The sequence below is a fragment of the Zalophus californianus genome, chromosome 2, assembly GCF_009762305.2.
Source record: "Zalophus californianus isolate mZalCal1 chromosome 2, mZalCal1.pri.v2, whole genome shotgun sequence".
Classification (NCBI taxonomy): domain Eukaryota; kingdom Metazoa; phylum Chordata; class Mammalia; order Carnivora; family Otariidae; genus Zalophus; species Zalophus californianus.
In genome coordinates, this window is record NC_045596.1 from 53,026,189 (window position 1) to 53,052,225 (window position 26,037).

Sequence of the window (26,037 nt, forward strand, 5' to 3'; positions counted from 1 at the left end):
AATTATACTAGCTACTCTGTCTAAACCATTGAATACTATTTGGCCTCAGCTATGCCTATCCACACGCAAACCCCAACATATTTTAGGAGGAGATCTTTCTGAGAAATATACCTCTTTTTGTTAATGTTTATTCACTGTAACAACTATTTCAATGGTTTGTGTTTCATAGGGCTTTTTAATAAATGTTAATAAATTATATATTTTATGCTTTCATTTTTTTACTTTTTACTACAATTTAGCAAAATAGTAGAAGGTGATTACATTTGGTACAGTTACCATCAAATTATAGAAATTCTATAAGTCACTTACATTTTATTACATTCCAACAGAAACCAAAATTTAAGAATTTATTTGAAGACTGTGATTTAATATTAGTGAGTATATGTAAATTTGGTATTGGCTCTTATTTCTGTCTTCATTGAAAGACGTGTCAAATGAGTTGACTTAAAATTTTTTTTTAATTCACATATTAATTTTACCCACTGGAGCTGATATGAAATTCTTCCTTTCATGTTAAATTAAAATTAAATTGAATCTATTAAATGTGGCAACTTTTGTGATTACTATAAAACATTTATCTTATGACTGCTCAAAGTTTTAAACAGAGAGGCAGGTAGTGTAAACTGAATTCATTCTTTTTCCTTAAGTATGAAGAAGCACTCTAGGTTACAGGCCAAGGGATAGTTCTCAGGCTACAATAATACCAGGAAACAAAATTACCTAATTAATACAGGGGTACAATGAATCATGGAACACTACATCAAAAACTAATGATGTAATGTATGGTGATTAACATAACAATAAAAAATTTAAAGAAGGAAAAAAAAATACTGGGGTAAAGTAGACCCGAGAAGAGAAAATCAAAAATTATATTCTATTGAGCAGGAATTAAAACAGTCCTAGGATAGTGATATATATGGTAATATGTGCTATCTCATGGTCATTGACTTTCTGGAACTGAGAACAGGATTAAGCTGCATGCAATAACTGGTAAATGCCTAAATTAGGGACATCCCTGAATGGCCCCTCATGGGATTGCCTGGGACCTCTGTTCAACTTCTCCCGCTTCCCAATCCTGGTGTACTACTATCTTACTGGAGTTGTTCCTGAGAACATTACTAAATGTACCTTGTGTGGCCAAATCTTAGAGTCTATTTCCAAGGGATCCCAGACTTTGGGGGCAGGCAGAAGTCTTGTTTCTGGAAAGCAGAATCTAAAATGAAATTTTGGAGCTGGATTACCTGAAGGCAAGCTAGAAATGAGGACTCATCGCTTGTGGAAGGTAGGGTATCATAGCCACTGACATAGTGCTAGACCACAATTGCTAAAATGTCCAACAGTGATCATCTAGGATAGAATTACTGTGGAAGGGATTACACCGGAGAGTCTATTTCTTAGGCTTTAGGAGGTGGGAGATATAATCATTATCAGGCTATTTTGTGCGGAGTAGTCAATGGTTTTGCTGATTGGTAAAGCCCTGGGAGAAGAAATATGAAAACTCTGGAACATAAACATCTGTAAAGAGGCATACAGATGAAGTTTATGGGAGAGGTGTAATCTTTTATAGTGCTGTGTCCCTGATACATATGTGTAGAACCAACTGGTGGCCCTAGCAATTGCTTTTATTAGTCTTAGGTCCCAGTGACTTATTTGAATTACTTGTGCTTCCTGACCTGAAACCCTAATCTCTACAGTTCTAGATGTTGCAGTTTCCAGAGGTGGAATACTTGTAAGAGTTTGACTAAACATAATCTGCTGCTGCCCAGTGATCACTTTGGGCTCTCTGTGCCAAAAGCCCTGCAGTCACTTAAAAGTAATGCTATACTAGCAAGGATAATTGATCTTGACCATCAGGAGTAGATACGGTTGCTCTGATATAATGGGGGCTAGGAAGACATGTTTACCACCATATTAACCCTCTGGGGCATCTATTTGACCTCCTCTGCACAATTTTGTTTGTAAGTGAGCAAGTGTAACACTTAGATCTAATGATCTAAGAAGGGCATGGAGATCAATAAACTCAGACCTCTTAGGTATGCAAATCTGGGTCACCTCAATAGGTAAGTCTTTTAGACCAACAGAGATTTTAACCAACAGTAAAGGAAACAAAAACAAAAACACTTGGTATAGGAAGCAAATAATGAATAAACAGTTGCAACCATGAGCTCAGCTGTGGTGTTGAGAATATTTCTGTTTCCACTAACCTTTTTATAAATTGTCCAGAAAATTAATCAGGCAGAATCTTGGAGAATATATTCCCAGGTAAGGTGAAGTTATTTTACAAAACAAATAGATTATAACTATTCAAGAGGTGGACTGTGTTGGGTGTTATATTTTTGACTCAGAGCCACAACCTCAAGACCAAAGCACTCAGTACTGCTACAACTGAGAGCTACAGACAACTCACATATGGGACTCAAGGAACTTCCCACTATCAAAGATAACAGCTTCCCCATAGTTACAACCTCCCTAAGTGACAGCCCACTTCCCAAAATTGGTCCATGTGGAGTACAAAGGCCCAAACTTCTTGCCTCCATATGGGATACTTCTGAAGTGCCATCAGCTGAGGCCTCTGTTGTAAGTGAATTGCAGTTCATATTCTCCCTTTGCCTAATATTGCTTCCCTCACTCATAAATTGGAGGGATAAATAGCAGAATGGTAATTATGAAAGTATACCTTTTGATTACAGACTAGTCTTTGTTGAGGATCTGCATACTCTTTAAATCTATTCTTTTCCTGAATATCTCACAGAAAAATCTCCAGGTACTCCCAGGTGTATATACATGCCAAATTTGGAGACTGATATATTTTACCCACTGTTAAATATTCGTTACATTTGTCATCCTCATTATACATAATTTCTGAAAAACAAAATACCAGATGGAATCATCCTGAAAAAAATAATTTGTTTAAACTTCTTTTAAATATTTTATCAGCTATGACAATTTATTTACTTTCCTATGTCTTTCATTAAATGTCAGACATTTGCATTTTATTCAAGGTTTATGTCAAACTATCATAACACCTGCCCTCTAATAATCAGTAGATATGCATTTTAAAATGAATATATGAAGAATCTGTATATGAAAGATATGCATATTACTGAACTAGATGTCATTTGAAATACAATTATCAGTGAAAGAATAAAAAGGTGCTATGATTCAGGAAGCATATTTTTATAAACCAAATCCTTTGTTCTTGCTGTGGAGTTAAAAATGAGGTTATTTCCAACTCAGGCGACAGGGTGATATTAGGTATGACTGGAATCTCACTAGGCAGATGTGCAGTCACTGTAAATGTTGATAATGTTCTTGTTTAGTACAAAATGTTTATAATTTCTCATGTAATAAATGACAGCCTGTGACAGATTTCTTCCAAATAAAGGTCAAATTTTGCACTAGCCTGTCATAATTGATCTTTGCACAAAAATAGAAACAGGAAAGTCCCAAGAATTTCTGTGGAAATATCTTTTAAGACTCCCTTTCTTTGCTGCAGAATGTTTTCTACCATATAGGTTGAGAATTTGGTATTTTCTTATTTTTCCTACGTCATAACAAAACATTTTCAAAACAAGTAATATTGATAATGTAAATTTCACAGTGATATAGCGTATTTTACTTAATGAAGATGTCTAATGTTTCTGGAGAACTAACATCCAATGAAATTAAGTCATCTGTCCCTGAAAATAAAAGTCATAGCTATCCTCCGAATTATAATAAATACTTAGAGACCAAGTGCTGCAGTTGTTCTCAACTGGGGCAATCTCTGGTAGAGGCCAGGGACCCTGCTTGACATCCTACAGTGAACAGGAGAGTCCCCCACAATAAGAATTATCCAGCTCAAGGTATCTATGGTGTCCTCACTAAGAAGTCCTGATCTAGTGGTCTAGTGAGAAGCCTAAAATACTGATTCTCAGTATTTTAGATAATATTCAGATACATTTTTAGAAGAATCATTTTAGTTTTCAAATAATTCAGAGATAGATTTCTAAAACAACTCTAGAAAACAGTTTCATTACGTTGCCACCCTAATGATAAAGAATTTGAGTAGTATATAAATTTTGCATAATTCTTTTAGGCAAAAAATTGAACACAGGATAAATTTATTATTTGAATTATTTTTCTGCTATTTAATTCAGAAAGAGAAAAATAAAAACAAATAATATAAATATATGTGAATGATCTAACTAGTAACTAAGAGACTATTTTTTGTTTGTGAATTCCTCAAATGTATGCGGATTTATAAAAACTCATCTGCCCCTATCTATTCAACCTGTAAGTATAGGATTCCTGTGACTTAATGTTATTATCAGTAATTTTTTTAATGTCTATACACTACTCCTGTTTTTTCTCTTAATATCTCTTGCTTTGCCCTTTATGTTTTTAGTGTTTACTTTCTTTTATTAAAGACATACACGTATGTGGATCATTTTTAAATACTTCATATTATTATTTGTTTTCTGTGGACCTACCTTTTCTATATTCTTTTCTTGTCTAATTCAGATTTTTAAAATAATTTATAATGTATAAAGCTATTTTAGCCTCTACTACTTGCTATGTATATTATTTTACTATTGTTATATAGATGAAAACTTTTAATTTTTATTTGTTACACTTTAACACAAATTGTTACTTTTACTAATACTGCTAGAAACTTGGAACATTTAACTCCATTTACTCCTTCCCACATTTTGAGTTACTGTTCTAAAAAGTTTAAAGGCACAAACACTTTTTTTTTTTAAGGATTTTATTTATTTATTTGAGAGAGAGAGAGAGGGGGGAGGTCAGAGGGAGAAGCAGACTCCCTGCTGAGCAGGGAGCCCGATGCGGGACTCGATCCCATGACTCCAGGATCATGACCTGAGCCGAAGGCAGTGGCTTAACCAACTGAGCCACCCAGGCGCCCCACCACAAACACTTCTTATTTTGTGTCTTCATTTACTTTATTACTATTCATTTATTTTTATTCTTTTCTTCTTCTTATTTTTTTCTTTGTGCTCTCCTTCCTGTACTTCTGTGTTTCCATGTACGGTCATTTTCCTTCAGTCTTCACAAATTACTTTAAAATTCTCTTAGTCTTGATTGGTAACAAATGCTATCAGATTTTTATCAGAACCATTTATTTTACCTGCATCTTGAGGAATAGTTCCTTGGGTTTTGGATTCCTTAAGTTTTAGCACTTAGACATTGCCATTCCATTGATTTCAAGGTTCTATAATTTCTATTGAAACATGTTTGCTGTCTTAATATTACTCCTTTGTAGATAATGCACACTTTCCTCTAGATGCTTTTAAAATAGTAAACTTGTCTGATTTCTCAGAAGTCTTACTGTTGTGTGTCTCTAGGTGCAGTTTTGTTACTATTTATTTTGCTTGGAGTTTGCAGAGACTCTTGAATATGCGACTTGAGGTCTTTCATCAGCTTTGAAACTTCTCAGCCATTTTTCATCCCTATTATGTCTGTCCCTATTCTTTTCTCCTGCTGTCACTCCAACTGTAGGTTAGACTTTTTATGGTACCCGGTCTATATTTAATGTTGTTTTATATAGTTTCCATTTCTTTTCTAAGAAGACATTTTATCCCATCTTCCAGTTTACTAATCCTGAATCCAGTTGTGGCTAATCCTTTATTAAGCCCATTTAATAATTATTAATATCAAATATTTTATTTTTTTAATTTAGAATGTCATTTTAATGGATTTAACAATCTGATTAAATTCTCCATCTTTTATTCCTCCATCTCATTCTGTATTTGCCTATATAAATATCTGTACCATATTTTTGTCTGTGTTCTACTGTGCATTTTTTAAACCTTATTTTTCAGTTATGTGACTCTATATTTTGTTATATCTAATAATTACTTTATGAATGCCAGAGAAAGTGTGCATTAAAAATATAGATATTACTGTTAATGGTATCTTCTTCCAGAGAGTAGAGCAATGTAATAGTGGCTAATCATCTTAATTTACAAAAGATCTGCACTCAAAGATGCTCGACTATGGATCTGGTAGGATTTGGTCTACTTTTAGCTCTGGTTTATATATTTTTATTTTCCTCCATAATTGAAAGTAATATAGTGTTTGCTGATTATATTAAATAAATCAGAAATTGTACTCAGTAGAGTTTAGGTTACACCTCTGGTAAGCCTTTTAGTATATTGTTGCTGCAAATGCAAACTGGTACAATTTCTAGGGAATGAAATTTGGCAACATAGAACAAAATGACATAGGCTATAAGTTTTGACTCAACAATGTCGCTTGTAAGAATTTACCCTGAAGATACACTTCCATCAATACAAAAAAATATATATCTCAATGATTATTCTTTGTATGTAGATGAGTATTTTTATAATTGAAAAACATTAGAGGCTACCTAAGTTTCTAACATGAGCAATTGATCAATATATTCAGCTTATGATATATACATAAAAGGGTCTATTCTGCAGCTGTTAAAGAATGAGAAAGGTGTCTGTGAACTGATATGGTTTGATATCAGGAGATGTTTTTCAATGAAAAAATATAAAGACAAAAATGTATATATGGAAAGAAGTGACATAAGAGAACATACATATTTTATCTTCATAAAAAGAAGCATAGGAAGAAGTTACTCACATACAATAGGTAGTGGGTAAAGGAGTAGAAGGAATATATGAAAGAAATGCTCTTCTAATTCTATAATTTTGTATAAATTTTGACTTGTGGAAACCAATAGTCAATATTTAATACTCTATGAACCTTAAAATATATATTAAGTCAATAATGATGGGAAGAGGAATATAAAACTTAAAGCAGATGTGAAACTAAAACAAACAAACCTAAATGAATTTCCAATGGATAACCTAAGCACATTGAAAGGAAAAAAAAAAAAAAATCCAGGGACAAAAAATTTGACTACCTGTCCTCAGTCCTGATGGGATGGATGAGAAGGGAAATCCTGTACTCTTTTTGGTGGGTTTATATTTGGTAGTGATATGGTTGAAGCGATTCTGAACAAATTTATATATATTGTAGACTGAGAGAATGGATTAATATAATGAAGTTCTGAGGAGCCACAGTTCTCATGGTGGAATATATGATGCACAAATATAGAATGGGAAAGACAAGAAAAAAATCCCCGAGGAGATGTGTTGAAATTGAGAGTATCACTTTGATCCCCATCATTTCTAAAATATGTATATGTGTATAATATATATGCATATGTATGTGTGGGTGCATTTATATGTGTATATGTGTAAGTACATAAATTCCTAGCTCTGTACACAAAATGGACTCAGAAACAAAGACAACTGAGTGCCAATGAGCAGAACTACTGTCCTGATCTTAGTTTCTAATAGAATAATTCATCATTCTCAACTAAACTAACATTCTCTTTGTTGAAATGGCTGATACTAGGCCTGGGGCAGCGTAATACAAAATGATCCGGGAACACCTGGCTGTTATGGAAAGTGAGTAAGTGCTCTGAAGATGATAGGGATAGTCACAAGTACATAGGACTTAGCCTGAAGGATCTCCAAGTGGCCAACGTAGGACAATTTGAATATTAAAATAATGAAGGATGATAATGGAATAAGGCCAATGTAAAAATGGGAAATCCTGAGTCCATACTGATATTTAACAACTATAACAAAAATAACAAATGAAGAGCAGGAAGAACTCTTATGGTAAATTTCACAGTCCGATTGGTAGAGGGAGTTCTGGAGATGAAAATATCACCAACCGCCAAAATAAAAATCGGCTCAGACAAAAAAAAAAAAATTCAATGGCTTATAAATATAAAGAAGAATTGGTTGAGGAAGAAGATATCTGCATGGCTCAAAATTTATTCCTATGTATTTCGTATTTCCCAGAGAAAAATAACAACTGTACAGATAACACCTTGATTGAGTGATTAAAATTAACAACATCAATAAGGGGCAGATGGATATTGTGGGTCTCCAGACACGATACTCTGAGGACAATGATATCACATATGTAATATCCTTGCCAGGAATCCATAACTTGAATCTAATCATGAGGAAACAGACAAAACTAAAATGAAGAATGTTCTATGAAAAAAAAAGTGGCATGGAAGTATACTCTTACAAAAAAGTTAATGATACAAAAGATAATGTAAAACTGTAAAATATTCCAAATCAAAGGAGACTAAACAGATGGGACCACTAAATATAATGCTTGATTTTAGATTGAATCAATATATTGAAGTGGAAAAAATATCTTATAAGCAATGTATTCTGTCAATTGGAATATGGGTGGCATATTGCATAAAAGCATCATATATTAAAATTACTGAATCTTATTAGTGTACATGTTTATGCTAGAGACTTTTTTCATTAATACTAGAGTCTTTTATTATTGAGATATAATTGACATTGTACATATTACAGTGTATTACCATTCCTAGGAGTAATGTCAGCTAATAAATACCCCCATCATGTCCCGTGTCTGCTTTACAGTGAGAACATTTAAGACCTGATCTGTTAGCAATTCTGAGGTATATTACAATATTGTTTAACTGTAATTACAATGCTGTGCACTAGATCTCCAGAACATATTCATCTTCTGACTGCAAGTTAGTGTCCTTTGACCAACCTTTCCCCAATTTCCCCAGCCCCCATCCCCTAGTAACTACCATTCTAATCTATCTTTCAACAAGCTTGACTTTTTTAGATTCCACATATAAGTGATATCATGCACTATTTGCCTTTCTCTGCCTGACTTGCCTCACATAGCCTAATTACCTCAAGGTCCATCCATGTTGTCACAAATGCCATGATTTCTTCCCTTGTCATGTCCGAATGATCTTTCATTGTATATATACCACATCTTCTTTATCCATTCATACATTGACAGGAACTTGGGTTGTTTCAATATCTTGGCTATTGAAAATAATGCTGCAATAAACAGAAGAGTGCAGATATTGTTTTGATGTTCTGTTTTTATTTCCTTGGGGTATATACCCAAGTGGAATTGCTGGATCACGCATAGTTCTATTTTTAATATTTTTATGAATCTCCACACATTTTTAGAGTGGAATTTTACATTTTACATTCTCATGTACAATTTACATTCTCAACAGTGCACAAGTGTTCCCTTCTCTCCACATTTTCACCTTACATTTGTTATGTCTTATGTTTTTGATGATAGCCATTCTAACAGATTGAGGTGAAATCTCATTGTGGTTTTGATTTCCATTTCCCTGATGGTTAGTTATTTTGTGCATCTTCTCCTGTACCTGCTGGCCTTATTGTTAGCAAGTATACTTTGAAATATTTAGGAGTAAAGGCCTATGATATATGCAACTTAATCTCAAATAATTCATAAAAATATAATAGGTAGATAAAAGAAACAGGATACAAATACTTTTTTAAAGATTTTGCTTATTTGTCAGAGAGAGACAGAGAGCGCACAAGCAGGGGGCGCGGCAGGCAGAGGGAGAGGCAGGCTCCCCGCTGAGCAGGGAGCCCGACTTTGGCCTTGATCGTGACCTGAGCAGAAGACGCTTAATCAACTGAGCCACCTAGATGTCCCAAGAAACATGATGCAAATTAATAATCACGAATTGGATAGTGTTTTTGTCGTTAATTTTATGTGTCCGCTTGGCTTAGGTGATGGTGCCTAGTTGTCTGGTCAAAAACTCGTCTAGACGTTGCTGTGCAGGTCTTTTGTAGATGTGATTAATGTTCACAATGAGTAGACTTTAAGATCACTCTCCATAATGTGGGTAGGACTCATCCAATCATTTAAAGACCTTAAGGGCAAAGACCGCACTTTCCATAAGAAGTATAAGAAATTTTGACTCAAGTCTGCAGCGTGGGAACCCTCCCTGAGTTCCCACCTGCTGACCTGTCCTAACGATTTTGGCCTAAAGATTGAAACATCCACTCTTATGTGAATTTCCCACCTGCTGGCCTGTTCCACTGATTGCAAAATGACTAGCTCCTACAGGTGTGTGATGCAATTCTTTAAAATAAGTCTTTCTCTCCCCCTATAAGTCACATCTCTCTCTCTCTCTCTCCCTGTCTTTCTGTACATATATACATACACAGTGGTTCTGTTTCTCTGGAGAAGTCTAATATAAGAGTGTGCATATGTATTATATAACACTATTCTTGAAATTTTCTGTATTTTAAAATTATTTCCATATAAAAAGTTTTAGTTGGACGGCTGGGTGGCTCAGTCAGTTAAGTAACTGCCTTCAGCTCAGGTCAGGATCCCAGGGTCCTGGGATTGAGTCCTGCACCAGGCTCCTTGCTCAGCGGGGAGCCTGCTTCTCCCTCTGCCTGTTCTACGTGTCGCTCCCCTTGCATGTGCTCTCTCTCTCTCTGACAAATAAATACAATCTTAAAAAAAGTTTTAGAAACTTTTAGATTATATATATAATCGATATATAATCGATTACATATTATATTTTGAACAGTGATTACAATACTAATTTGTTCTAACCTATTTATATGTGTGCATATATAAATACATATATATATATAATTTGTGTATGTGTATTTAAATAAATTTTAAAATTACTGCCAGCTTGTGTTATATCATTAACTAATTCTAGTACACCAGGGAGGAACAAATTTTCAGTAAGATAATTTTTCTCTATATATATCTATACATATCTATCCTTATCAGTTTACCTGTATCTAGTAAAGAATACTCTATCAACAAATAAACCAGGCAGAACTATAACAGAAATTCAGAATTCTTAAAAAAAAGTTTCCATTTAAAATTTAGGGATAAATTATACAGTTTTAAAATTATATACCTAAAAAATTAAAAAATAAAATGATATAACTATAGCCTATTTAAACACTCTTAGACATCCACACACTATAATTTATAATATTACCTCCTAAGGGTATTTTTTTTTTCTCTAGCAATCCAATGGTCCCAAACTTGCCATATCCCAGAAGCATTTACTGGTGTTCAGCTCTCTTGAAAATGAAAATGTAAGTATTTATACCTCTTTATAAGATATTCTACCAGTAAACACTTATATCCCCTTATGTTTTCAGCTTTGTTTTTTCTTTCAAACACCACACACTTAGTCAAAGATTTTACGAGTCCTACACTTTCAATTCACATAAACTTTACTTTTATGCAGAGTTGTATTCCCTCATTTTCCACTCAATTAAAACAAACAAAAAACAAGCAAACAAACAAAAAGCCTTAGTCTTAATAAATCAGGCAAAATATCATAGTACTGTAGAGGTAATGAAAAATTACAACCTCTGTTTAAGTACTGGTAAAGCTATACCTACAAACAATGCCAACAGAAGGCTGAATAATACAAATGCTGTAATTGATGTCCAGGAGAAGTGGGACTACACAGGAAATAAATGATTTCAATCTGTGTGACCAGGGAATACTAACTGAATGGGTTAGTTTAAATTAAGCACGTGAAATAAAATGAATTTATCTGGATATAAAGACAAATTCCTTAGTTCACATAATTCCTCTGATTGCTTAATTTACACTATCTCCTAACTCAACTACTCATGGTCATTTCCAACTTTCGGGCAATCCTTATATCACTAGTAAGTTGTTTTATGAATTAACAGTTTTAATGTCTTTTGAATTATATATATATATTATATAGTGTGTATATATATGTTATATACACATTTTTTCTTTTACTTCAAGTGCAAAGACTGTATTATTGTGTTACTAGAAGCCTTTGTTTTTTTTCACACATACTTGGTAGCGTCGGATTCTTTTGTTCAATATATGGTAGTTCTGTAATCAGCACTATTCAACTAAAATAACAATGTGTAAAATTCAATTCATAAATACTAATAGTTGATATCTGATGTTTTCTTGAGAAAAGTTTTCTAGGAAACTTCTAGGAATGAAGAATGCCAGCATTCTCAAAGTTGAAAGGAATATCATGCACCGTAACGACACAGAAAAGGAGAGAAGGAGCAACATGAACACACCCAGCATATGTTGTACCAAGTCTTTGGTTAAGCACTTTCCATGCACCATCTCGTTTCTGCCTCAGAGAAAAGAGACCCATTCAACTCATTAATTCATATTTCTATTCCATATTCACTTTATAAAATAAAACCCATTTAATTTGATATCTAAATACTTTAGATAATCTGTTCAAATGCTTCTATAGATGGGCAAACTGAAAACCTGACAAAAGCATATAACCAAGGACATTTAGTGGTAGGGTGAATTCCTAGGTCCCATCACTCCTGGTTGTTATAAATTTTTTATTGTATTCTTAGACCTTTAAGTTGAGAATAATTTAATAACAAGAGGATTCTCCCATATCAGTAACAAAACAAAAGTTTTCTGGGGTAGACTCTTCCTTGATGTTTTCATTTATACAAGAGAATATGCTTGCTTTCTGATTACTCCCAGGATCCCAATGCCTTATCCATTCCTGGGGACAAATCAAAGAAGAAAAATGGAAGGTCATCTTTAGGTCACTGCTATTCAGTTTGCTGTGCCAAGCTGAAAACCCAGGCCATTAAATATGAAAATCCACTCATTGTCTCAGACCTGATTGTATCCTGTCTTTCACATCAGGCTCACCATAGTCATAGCAACCCTAATGGGCGGATGTGCATTGGACCACATCATTTGCAGGGTGTCTTTAACTGAGAAAGTTTTGTTGAAAATATGTGTGATTAATGCCTTCAACTATTATCTCTAATTGAACAGACATGAAAGGGGGTCACTTTGTCGGCCCAGATAAGCCTATTGCATGGCTATTAAAGGCATATTCAGCCCTTGCTGAATTAATCCATTATTACTTCTTGTCTTTGGTAACCATAACATGTTGTTGGAAGGCTGTGCAAAATTTGAGTAACTCTTTGAAACACAGCTCCAGTAATCCTCTAGACATGGGTATAAGAGGGGTTGGGAAAAGCTATTTAGTGAAAATTGAATGTGCTGTGCTGTTTGAATTAGTATTAAGCAGTAGTACTTTATTTTAATGTGTTTATATCACAGTGATGCATCACCTTAACATTACCAGCTACTCAGCAAGATTCCCAAAGTTCCCCTATCCATAATATAACTAAGAGAGAGGATCAATAGGGAGACTCAAACTCTGCACTGGAGTGTGTGTGTGTGTGTGTGTATGTGTGTGTCTCTGTGTGTGTGTGTGTGTGTGTGTGTGTGAGAGAGAGAGAGAGAGAGAGAGATGGATAACATTCAAACTGTAAAAAACAAACAACAAACAAAAACCTTTTTTTATGCACCTGACTTTAATTCAACATCTATATACTTGATGTGGAATATGACTTTTGGGAGGTACAGATTTTGAGGAATAAATTCTTATCTATTGACCTCTACTAATTCTGTCAGAATAGTCTGTCTGGCAAAACTATGAATTCTGGAGATATTTGGGCTATGATCAGCTGGGCAAAGAATGATTTTTATAGAGACTTAAAGGTAGTATGTACAAAATAGGTATAAACAGAAATAGTGGTGAATGTGTTATTTTGAATAGGTAAGAGCAAATTCTACTTTGCCAGACAATTAGTTACTCAGAAATGTGAACAGTGGCATTTCTGATAACTCAACCCGTGTTGAGGATTGAAAGTACAGAGAAATTAAATATAGCAAGTTAAAGCTGCAGGAGAAAAAAGCTAATTGTTAAGATAGTAAAAATCTCTTTTATAATTTATTAAGTTCAAACTGGCCATCCATTTAAAATATAACAATTAAATCTGCACATAACACATTAACACATATGTGGAAATACATTCCAAAATGACTGAAGGCCCAAACGTAAATAACCAAAATATAAAGATATGGGAATAAATCTAGGAGTTTTAAAAATAAACTTAGAATTCAGGATGTCCACCATAAGCTTCAAATTTCTGAAGTAAAATATTGCCAAAAAATGCATAAAATTTAAAATCCCTGTAAAGAAAAAATATCACATAAAATTTAAAAAGAATAAAGCCTGCATGAAATACTTGTAATATAGAGCAGAGGATTTTTTGGTCACAATATATGAAATATTCTAACATTAAAAAAATAGGACACTCAATTTAAAAGAGTAAAAAATTGAAAATAGTTATATTTTAATCCAAATTTCTTACATAACTTTACCTAACAGAAAAATGAAAATAAAAAGATCAATGACATAGTATTTTGTTCCAACAGAGTGGCAACATTTTAAAAAATTATTATATCTGTTATCACTAGGGTATGGGAATAAGAGCATTTTTATATCCTGGTGCCAAGTAAATTGACCAAAGCACTGGATGGTAACATTTCAGTATTCTATGTCAAATTTAAAATAAATATTTTCACTGATTCGCACATTCAATGTAAGACACCTGTTCCATAGAAAAACAACTCTGTATGTTTAATATTTTTAAATTACATGCAGGTATATCCATAGCAGTATTGCTTGTAATTATGACCAGCTGGAAACAATCTAAATCTCTGTCAATAAAAGAAGAACTTCATCACAGAAAAAAATGAATCCTTTGGAAAATTATGCAGCCATTCAAAAGAAGATACAGTAAAATGAAAAGATTTCTAAAACACATGTAAAGTTAAAAAAATGTTGACAGAAGAATATGTGTATTGTTACTCAGTTTATGTAAAAATGATCTGAAAAAGAACGTGTTTGTACATGGGCATACATACATACAGGAAGGGATCTGAAATATTCTAAAACAAATTGTAAATTGCTGTGTGTGCATGTCATTATTTTTTAAAATTTACTATTCCCTATACGTCAGTTGCCATCAGATCTTGGCTCTACAACATCCTTCCTCTGTAAACTTGAGAAAATTTCTTAACTTTTCCTATACCTCTGTTACCTTATCCTTCATTGCTGATATATTGTGAGATAGAATACTGATCTTGGGTGCTTCACATTTGCTCTCTCATTACTTCTAGGAGTTTTTGTAGATTTCTTAGTGTTTTCTAAATACCCTAGTGTATCTTCAGTAAACATAGAGCTCTTTACTGTCTCTAAACTGTATGAATTTTATTTTTTTTCTTCCTGATTGAACTGACAGGATTTACAGTACAACCTTGAAGAGGAGAGATTAAAGTGGACATCTGTGATTTGTTCTTGCCCTTCACTAGGAATCATTTAGTTTTTATCATTAAGATATTAGCCATAGATTTTTCATATATGCTTATTATCAAATTAAGGTTGCTATTTTTGCTTTCTAGTTTGCTAAAATTTTTAATGACAAATGGGTGTTGGTTTGGCCAGGTATTTTTTTTGCATTTAAGATCATATGATATGTCTTAAATTTATTAATATAGTATGTAGTATTAATTGATATTTGGAAGTTAAAACAACCTTAAATTCCTTTAATTAACCCTATTCAGTCAAGGTATATTATCCTTTTTATATATTACTGCATTTTATTTGCTAATTTATTTTTAGGGCTTTTGTGCCCAGTTCAATAAGTGATACAGTTTCAGATTTCCTTCCTGGTGATCCTTTTGTCTGGCTTTGGACACTGGACTCAAAACGAGTTACAAAATGTTCCTTTTTTTCTATTTTGTGAAGACTTTGATCTATTCCATAATATTCCTTTATTATTCTTTCAATATGCTTATTACCTCTAGGGATGTCCCGTTTCATTTCTGATATTGGTAATTTTTGCCTTCTCTCTCTCTCTTTTTTTTTTTTTTGCCTGGATTGGTTTAGCTATTTTTTACCCATTTTATTAATCTTTTCAAATAATCAATCTTTAGTTTTATTGCTTATCTTTATTGTTTAACTGTTTTCAGTTTTATTGACTTCTACTCGTCTTTCTGGTTTCCTTTTTTTCTACTTATCTTGGGTTTAATTTTAGTTTTTTCTAATTTCTGAAGGTGGAAGCTTAGAAAAATGATTTATTATATTTACCATTAACATTCAAACTATATATTGCCCTCCAAACATTTCTTTAATTTCATTCCACAAATCTTGATTTGCACTTTAACATCATTCTGTTCAAATATTTTCTGAATTTTCAAGTTACTTCTTTAATCCATGGGTAATTGAGAAGCATGTGGTTTAACATTCATATATGATTCCCTTGATTTCTTTCTGATTTTTGTATCTAATTTAACTCTGGCATGATTAGAAAACAAGTACTGATTAAACAAGTATATGATTGAATCCTTTAAAATGATTGAGAATTATTTTATTGTCCAGCATATGATCTGTTATGGTAAGTTTTCCTTGTGTCTCAAAGAATGTGTATGGATGTAAAGTTCTATAGTCATTGATTTGTCCAAGTTGGTTGATAATGTTTTTTCAACTTTTCTGTATCCCTACTGATTTTCTTTTTGGTTTCTCTGTTAATAAATAAAAGAATATTGAAATATCCAATTATAATTGTTTTTGGCTATTTTTTCTTTTACTTTTTTTCCTTCTGCTTTTGTCTGTTTTATTTCACACATTGTGGAAACTTTCTTTGAGGACAAATTTGCTGATTATAGAATTATTGGCGATTTTTATTGTCAGCACATTCAATGTGTCATTCCATGTCTTTTGACATAAATATTTTTATTAGAAGATAACCATTAGTTATACGTTGCATTTCTGTGAGGCGTAATTTTTCCCTTGCTGCTTTCAAGACTTTCTCTGTATGTTGGCTTCCAGCAGTTGAGTATAATAAGAATTTCTTTGTACTAATCATACTTGGGTTCCTGGCTCCCTAGAGTTGGATTTTTTAGCACTGAGGCAATGCTAAATTTGGTAAAGATTATGTTCAAACACCTAAATGCAGTAATATGTTCACTCGCCGTTGCTTGTGTTGCATTCAAGATGCAGCAAATTTGCAACTTTTTTCTGGCTTTGCATTTTAACTGGAGTCCCTAGGGTCTCCTACGTGTATGTGTATCTTGGCAGTAAGCCAGTTTACCATGGCAGGTCAATATGGCTCTCTCCATTCCAAAATCTCTGTGTTAAATTTCTGGGTGTTCTGTCACTTGCACTGAACAAAGTTCATCATTTCTGTCAAAATGTGAGGTTAGTCATTCTTGGTGAAGGAATGAAAGTTCTGTCACTTAATGTCACAAGTTCATGGATCTTACACAATATGGAAACAGTTTCTTTATGAGTGGATACTCATACTCTTTTATTAATGAGTAGTCAATCCTCATTATTCACTGATTCTATATTTGCAAATTTGTCCAGTCACTGAAATTTATTTCTAATCCCCAAAACAATACTCATGGGCTTCTTCAATCATTTATAGACATATGTAGAATGGAGAAAACTTTGAATGACACATATTCCCAACTGAAGCTGAACAAGGTAATGCTCTGTTTTCTTGTTTAAGTCTCATACTGTAAACATGTGTGCATTTCACAGTTTGTTTAGTGCCACATTTGTTGGATTTTTGTGCTTTTTTTTTTTTGGTTCTTTCACTGTTTAAAACACCTCCCAAGCGTAGTGCTAAAGGACTGTCTAGTTTTCCTAAGCAAAATAAGCCTATAATATACCTCGCCCAAGAAAATATATTTTTGATTACACAAGCTTTATTTAGTCATGAGTTGGTCTGTTGGCCATGAGTTCACTGTTAATGAATCAATAATATATATTTAATAAGGTATATTTAAACAAAAACAAACAAAATAAAGTTATGTATTGATCTGATAATGAAAGTTGTGACCACAGGCTAGGAGGAACCTAACCTTGTATTTCCCTTAAGGGCAATAATTTAGTATTCATCAATTCAGTGTTCACAGGAACTTTCTAGAACATAACTATGTTGTTTGGCAACCCTCTCTGGAGTTTCCCTGGTGTAATCTGAAACTGGTCCCCGTACTCAGAGGTCAGGGAGAGACCAAAGTAAAAGGCAGGCCACTCCAACTTGGTTAATGGCAGTTTTAATAAGCAAAGGGAACTTACACAGGAGGCTTGTCTCAAGCAGCATCAAGACTAATGGATACCTGCCCCACCTGCCAAATCTTGGAAATTTGTAAAGAGGACTTAACTGGGTTCAGTCATGTATATTATGCAGGTGTTTTCTTTCTTTCTTTTTTAAGATTTTATTTATTTATTTGAGAGAGAGAGAGAATGAAAGATAGAGAGCACGAGAGGGAAGAGGGTCAGAGGGAGAAGCAGACTCCCTGCTGAGCAGGGAGCCCAATATGGGACTTGATCCCGGGACTCCAGGATCATGACCTGAGCCGAAGGTAGTCGCTTAACCAACTGAGGCACCCAGGCGCCCTACGCAGGTGTTTTCAATATCATATCATTATCTCAAGGCTATGCCCTTGGAGCAGCCTCTGGGAATGCGAAAGCAAGCAGAACCCACATTCCAAGGACAGAGGTTGGGGTGATAGCCTCCAAGTATGTGGGGTCCACCTCCCTTGTCACCTGGTGGACATGTCTTTTTGATGATGTTTCTCAACAAGCTACCATGAATAATAAGAATCAGTTGTGCTTTTCAAGGTATCATCTACCTTCAATCATTCTTCATTATCTTGATATTGTTTATGACAACTTGGTTCAGTCATATATTTCTTTTCTGTTGGGTAGATTTCCTCAGCCTTCTTAGATTGCAATTTCTGGAAGTAGCATTTCTGATGCTTTCTTCCTTTCAACATTAACATACTAGATTTTATGTTTTATAATTTAACTTTTACATGTTTTATTTTAATGTATTAATAGCTATGAAAAATTATATCAAAAAGAATGATTTTGAGATATTCTCTATCTCAGTAACATATTTACATACAGTTATTTTTTTTTCTTAAAGCTACTTTTTTTAAGATTTATTTATTTGAGAGAACGAGGGAGGGACAGAAGGAGAGAGAGAATCTCAAGCAGACTCCCCGCTGAGTGCAACACCTGATGTGGGCTCGATCCCACAACTTTGAGACCATGACCTGAGCCAAAACCAAGAGTTGGATGCTCAACTGACTGAGCCACCCAGGTGCCCCTTTTACAGCTATTTTTTTAAATGTAACCAAAAATATTTGGGTTCCACAGTAAAATATTAACTTTTTATATATTTTTTCTTTAAAATGTTATACATAAATAGCAGAAAAGTGAATAGAACACATATTTCAAGTGTAAATACAATTTAAAAAGTGAATAATCTCATTGTGGTGTATAAAAAAATAGAATATTATCAGTACTTCAGAAGCGCCCCAGCTTCCCTTCCCCTGTTATAAAATTGATACTTCCTCCCCTTGTTTTTATTTCTTCAGTTTGGATTTACGTATGCATCCTGAAACAATCATTTTTTTTTTCTTTTCAGTTTTACTTGTTTTTAAAATTTCTAAGAATGGATTCAGACAGTATATACTTCTCTTGCATCTGGTTCCTGTTGTTCAGAATTATGTGTAAATTCATCCAAATTGTTGCATGTAGGCTTAGCTTATTCATTTTTATTGTCATGTGCTCTTCCACTCTATGCATATACCATATATTTATTTAACCCATTCTACTGTAAATGATCATTTGGGTTGTTTCCATTTTTGTCTGTGACAAACTATGCTTCTTTTGATGTCCTATGTATGTTTTTTGGTGCACTTGACAGTTCAACTATGCAAATCTTATAATTTAATAGATCATATCAGAAGTGTTCCGAAGAATATGGTAGCTCATGATGTTCCTTGCTATCAGTTGATATTTTCAATAATGGTATTGTTTAAGGTTTAAATTATTACATGTAATCTCTAATATTCCCTACTTCAGATTACTTTTAGAAAGTCCCTTTAAAGTCTTTGGAAGATTTGTTTTTTCATCTGAGTTAATATCTGTTTTTTTAACTTATTGGAAAATATTCTTTATATATTTTGGACACTAGTTGTTTGTTAGCTTTTTTCATTTTTGATATTGTCTCCAATGTTTCAACTGGTATTTGTATTCTCTTTATGGTATCTTTTGATGAATAAATTCTTAATTTTCTGTATTTTAACTTATGAGTCTTTTACTCTGTGGTCAATGTTTTATGTTTCTTGTTTAATAACTCTTTTCTTGCAGTAGATTCGGGAAAATATTCTACTGTGTTATGTCCTAAATATTTATAAGTTTAGCTTTTCTGTACTTGGAATTGATTTTTTAATATGGCAGAAGAAGAGGTTATGATTTTATTATATTTCATATAGATACCCCATTGCCCTATTGTCATTTACTTAAAATGCTGATCTTTCCTCTTACTTATACATTAGTCCATACATCTCTTCTTTTTTCTAATTCTTCTTCTGTTTACATGAGTATTTTTCTACACTTGAACCAATACCTCATCTTAATTATCATAAGTTTAATATTGCTCTGCTATTTTAGAGTAAATTCTTCCACCATGTATTTCTATTGAGTATCTTTATTATTTTCCCTTTAGAATCATCTTTTAACAGTATACTAAAAAACAATGATCCTGTGGATATCTTAAATAGAATTGCATTTAATCTATCATGAATGCCTGGAAAATCACTGTTATTAATTATAATATTGAATTTCCCAGTCTATTAAGATGATGTATCTCCCCATTTATTTAGTTCTGATTTATTTTTATCTATAAACTTATCTAAGTTTATCTGAGAAATTTTTCCCAGCCTTGAAATTTACTCCTATGCCTTCCATGAGTTCGGATCAGATCAGTGTACTTTGTTTTTGTTTCATCATGTTTAGATCTGTATCTTATCACTTCCTACACTAAATCAAAAGGATTTTTATATATATGTTTGTCTCTCACACTAGATTTGTAGTATACTCAAGGACAGGGACTGCGTTTCATTCATTTTTGACCTAACATAATTTCTCATGTTGGATGGTAAATAAACATAATGTTTATTACAATCTGACAAATAATCAGCCATATAGGAGTGGTTATGATAATTATGGTAAAACCACCCAACATAGTGTTATATAAGAAATGATTATACATATAGTCACTTCATAGAAAGTATGCATGGCATTCTAAACAAAAAAAAATTGGAGTAATCCTCATCTTCCCTCTCACTCCCTCACCTATTTCATCAATAGATCATGTTGGCTCAGTCCTTATACTGAGGATGAATCAGTAAGTGAACCCCGCCATTTACTTCTAGCCTCTGCCACTATCACCCTAGTCCAAACTTCCATCATTGCAACAACCTCTTTTCACTCACCCAGTCTATTTTATAGAGTTATCAAGTAACCGTTTAAAAATATAAGTCAAATCAAAAGAATACTCTGTTCAAAAATGCTCTAAATCACTTTTCATCTCACTCTGAGGACTAGAAGCCGAAGTCTTTACCAGTCGACAAGGCTGTGGATGGACAAGACCAAGGACTTGCCTTAACTCCGAATGCATCTCCTCTTTTTCACATCATTTAACTGTTTTTCATCTATACTAACCTCCCAGATTTTCCTTGTACATGCTTCTGTTTCAAGTCTTTGTGCTTAAACTTCCCTCTAAATTGGGCCCTTCCCAGATATTCAAATACATTTATTTTATTCCTTGCATCTACTAAGTGTTTGCTTTAATGCCATATTTTTGGTGAGGTTTTCCATGACAAGCCTATGTAAAATGGCACCACTCCATCTCCCTCCACATTAACATTAGTCTTTATGCCCATTTTCCATTCTACCTGTCTTTACAACTTTTATTACAAACGTCAAAATACAACATCAAATACAGACATCAAAAATTATAACAAAAATATTATGTATTGTCAAACATCTAACATGTCTTACCATCCAGCACGCAGAAGATTGTATAAACACTTTTGTATAATGTGTTTATTTAGGTTATTTATTGTCTATCTCCCCCAACTCTAGAATGTAAGTTCCAGCAATAGAGCCATTTTTTTTCTTTTGTTCATTTCCCTGTGTCCCGGGGTCTGAAAATAGTTATCTGGCACATGGTAGGAATTCAAAAATTATGTTGGATCATTTAAACAAAATTATGTAAATGGATGATATTTGAAAATTATTTTTAAATGGTTTAAAATTATGAAATTTTAGAAGGGATGTTTCTGTGTGTTCCTAAATAAAATACTTGAGATATGTTAGTTTTGAATTCCATACTTATTATCTGATCTATTGCAGGTAAGTTTTAAGTTTCTTACAAAATTTGAACTACAAATAAAATAATGGGAATTATTGATTCACAAAAACATTATAAATAATGTGACTAATATGACTTCTTTGTTTACATTTTAATAGATTTTTAATATAGTCACCAAACCATACTCTTGGAAAAAAAAGCAAATAACTTAAACATTTAGTATATTCCAGACATAAGTATTATATGTCAGTTTGTTATTTGGAAGTCATTTTTATAATGCTGCATATGCTTGAAGAAGGATTTCTCTTTAATTATCATATTTCAGATACACAGTGAGAAGCCCATTAACTATAACCTTGTCAGAGAAGAAAACAGGGGAATAGTAGTTAGAATGATAGAATCTCTCCTTAGAAGTGCACAGTTGGCAGTGAGACCAGATTTTCCTAGATCATTAATTACAAATTTCCCAGCATTGGTCTTTTATTTTAAAATAAGTTCTAATGGAAGCAAATTCAAAAGGCTGCCTTTAAAATGTCTGATCAACCATTATCAGCATATAAACAAAAAGTATATAGAAAATTATAACAAAACAATTCAGAATATTATTTGCTTTTTTAAAAATTTTAGTTAGATTACTAAGGATGCATTGCCAACTACCAAACATTTTGATTTAAACCTAATTTATTATTTCTCCCAGTTCTGTTGTTTTAGCCAGTGGTTTCTTCTGTTAGTTGCACCTGGCCTCACTCACATGGCTGCTTTCAGCTAGAGAATCAGCTGGTCTAGGAGGTTAAACAAAGATGGCTGCACTCACAAGTCTGGTCGCTGCTGGCTGGCTGTTGGTCCAGGCTCTGTGGTTCTACTGTATAAGGTCTCTCCACTTACTGGAGGTAAGGATGGACTTCGTCTGGAACTGTTTCAAGAGAGTGAAAGTAGACACAGCAAAACCTCCTGAGGCCTGGGCTCTAGAACTCAAACAATGTGACTTCTACTACCATTTATTCTTCAAAGCAGGTATAAGGTCTGCCAAGATTCAAGGGGTAAGGAAGCAAGCTTCACTTTTAACAAGAGAAGCTGCACATGATCTATGGTCGTATTTTATTTACCATGGTATCATAAGACGGTTTCACTGAATTTTGCAATAAGCTCTGAATCGCAGAGGTAGTGTTTAAAAGTTTATAACAGCATGCAGACTTATAGAGGGCTACCGATCTAATGAAAAATCGAGAAACAGTCAATATAAGAATCCAAGGTGATGTCCAACTACATAGTTCATTTTTCAACAGTCACTTGGTTTTATGATTATTTATACCTGAAAATGAAGTAAAATATAAACAAAGTTTGTCAAGTCAAAATGGAGGTAAAGCCAAAATTACACAGTTAATATATTACAAGTCTGAGCTTCACTGTACTGGTTAATAAGTAGAACACAGGTGTATAAAGCATAATCACCGCCCATATAGATTTCCTAATCCCAAAGGGAAGATAATACACAAATGTATTAAATGGCTCAAACTCCCTTTTTAGATGCATAGTGCCTGGACATGCTTCTTTTTTTTTTTAAGATTCATTTATTTATTTATTCATGAGAGACAGAGGAGGAGAGAGGGAGGGAGGGAGGGAGAGGGAGAGAGAGAGAGAGAGAGAAGCAGAGGGAGAAGCAGACTCCCAAGGAGCAGGGAGCCCGATGCGGAACTCGATCCCAGGACTCTGGGATCATGACCTGAGCCGAAGGCAGACGCTTAACCATCTCAGCCACCCAGGCACCCCTGGGCGTAATTCTAATAGCGTAACAACCAGGGCATTAGTTACTAGCATCAGCACCCTTGTCACATCAGAGACAAGATACAAAGTGTAATGTAAAATCACCAAATTTCAGCATGATTAGATAAAAAGCTGCAGCTGGGGTTTAAAGACAGCAGGGTGAGAACCTAGGAGAGATGATTTGTGGGCTTATTTCATACAGCTGAAAAGCAAAGTCAGAACAGTCCTTTGGGTGAAGTTTCAGGTATTTCTGTTGATGGTTTTTATTTGCAATATCTGTGGCTACTAGTTTAACCATGCTAACATCAGTTAAAGTTGCTGACATTATGCAGAGACCTGGAACCCACAACCTTTCCCCCCACAAATAAAAGTAAGGGCTACAGTGAGTGTTAAATGCAGCCTGAAATAGTGTCCTAAATCAGTGATCCTCAAACTTTAGGGTCCATTTTATTTATTTATTTTTTAAAGATTTTATTTATTTATTTGAGAGAAAGAATGAGAGAGAGAAAGCACATGAGTGGGGGGAGGGTCAGAGGGAGAAGCAGACTCCCTGCTGAGCAGGGAGCCCGATGCGGGACTCGATCCCGGGACTCCAGGATCATGACCTGAGCCGAAGGCAGTGGCTTAACCAACCGAGCCACCCAGGCGCCCTAGGGTCCATTTTAATAACTTGGAGAGCTTGCTTAACCACTGACTGCAGGACCATGCTCCCAGAGTTTCTTCTGATATAGTAGGTCCAAGGTGGTGCCTGAGAATTTGCATCTCTAAGTCCCAGGTGGTGATGTTGCCTCCAGAGCAGGAAACATATTTCGGGAAACACTACTCTAAATCAAACCAGAGCACTACATCAGTCTTCAAATGTTACACACTTAACTTTAAATTATCCATACCTGGGACACTAGAAGATGCTGCCATCTTTTCTTTTTTCTTTTTTCTTTTCCTTTTTCTTTGTTTCTTTTCTTTTTTTAAGATTTTATTTATTGGGGCACCTGGGTGGCTCAGTAAGTTAAGTGTTTGCCTGTCAGCTCAGGTCATGATCCTGGGGTGCTGGTATCCGACCCCCATGGGGCTCCCTGCTCAGTGGGGAGTCTGCTTCTCCCTCTGCTACTCGCCCTGCTTGTGTACCCTCCCTGCTTTTAATAATATTTAAATAATATAGATAGGGAGCACAAGGTGGGGGGCGGGGAGAGGGACAAGCAGACTCCTCCCTGAGTGTGGAACCTAACGGTCAACTGGATCCCATGACCCTGAGATCATGACCTAAGATAAATCTAAGAGTTGGAAGCTTAACCAACTGAGCCACCCAGGCACCCTGCCATTTTCAAATCTACAAGATCTGGGATTTATCTCACAGAGTGAATAGCAGCTTTAGTGCAGAAGGTTACACAGAAGACGGTTTTAATAATGTAATATGAGGGTTAAGGATATGAGTTAGGATGATAACATGAGAAATGGACATAAATTTGGAAAAGGAATATCCTAACATTTGAAGGAAAATGATGGGTCTCTGTGACATAATTACATGTACTGAAATATTTGCTTCAAAGATAATGGGAAGCCTAGGAGTCCATCTTTAAAATACAGATAAATTGGTAGAGATTGAGGGAAAGATTAAAAAACTGTTTTAGGGGCTCCTGGGTGGCTCAGTCGTTAAGCGTCTCCCTTCGGCTCAGGTCATGTTCCCAGGGTCCTGGGATTGAGCCCCGCATCGGGCTCCCTTGCTCCGCGAGGAGCCTGCTTCTCCCTCTCCCATTCCCCCTGCTTGTGTTCCCTCTCTCGCTGTGTCTCTGTCAAATAAATAAAATCTTTAAAAAAAAAAAACAAAACTGTTTTAGACATTATTGTATTTGTGGTAAGGAGAAAATTTAGTAGATGTTTTGAGCTAAGATACTGAAACAGAGAGATGAGAGTGTCATTCTCCAAAGAGAACAATTTTCCAAGCTCTTAATGACAATGTGATAAAACACCCAGATTTTTTTATAAAGAAAAATCATAACTGATACTAACATCTTTAAGAAAAGCATATTGCTTCTTCTAATTTCTAGGTACTAAAGTTTGTGGTATAGTAGGGAGCCAAAAACATACTCTTACTGACTACCTGATCTCTTAACTAAGGTCTACTAATAGTGGAGGGAATCAATAAATATCACTGGAGTTGTCTGTAGTGTGCTTTATATGACTTAGAAGTGAATGTATTATTGGCTGTAGGAAGATCAAAACATAGGAGACTTCTTGACCTCTGAATCTTTACCACATTGTGTGTTGCTATATAAACAATACATAGAACAGTGCTCAGTGCATAGTAAATTCTTAATTGTTTAGTATGTGTATGGTCTTTAAACCATGA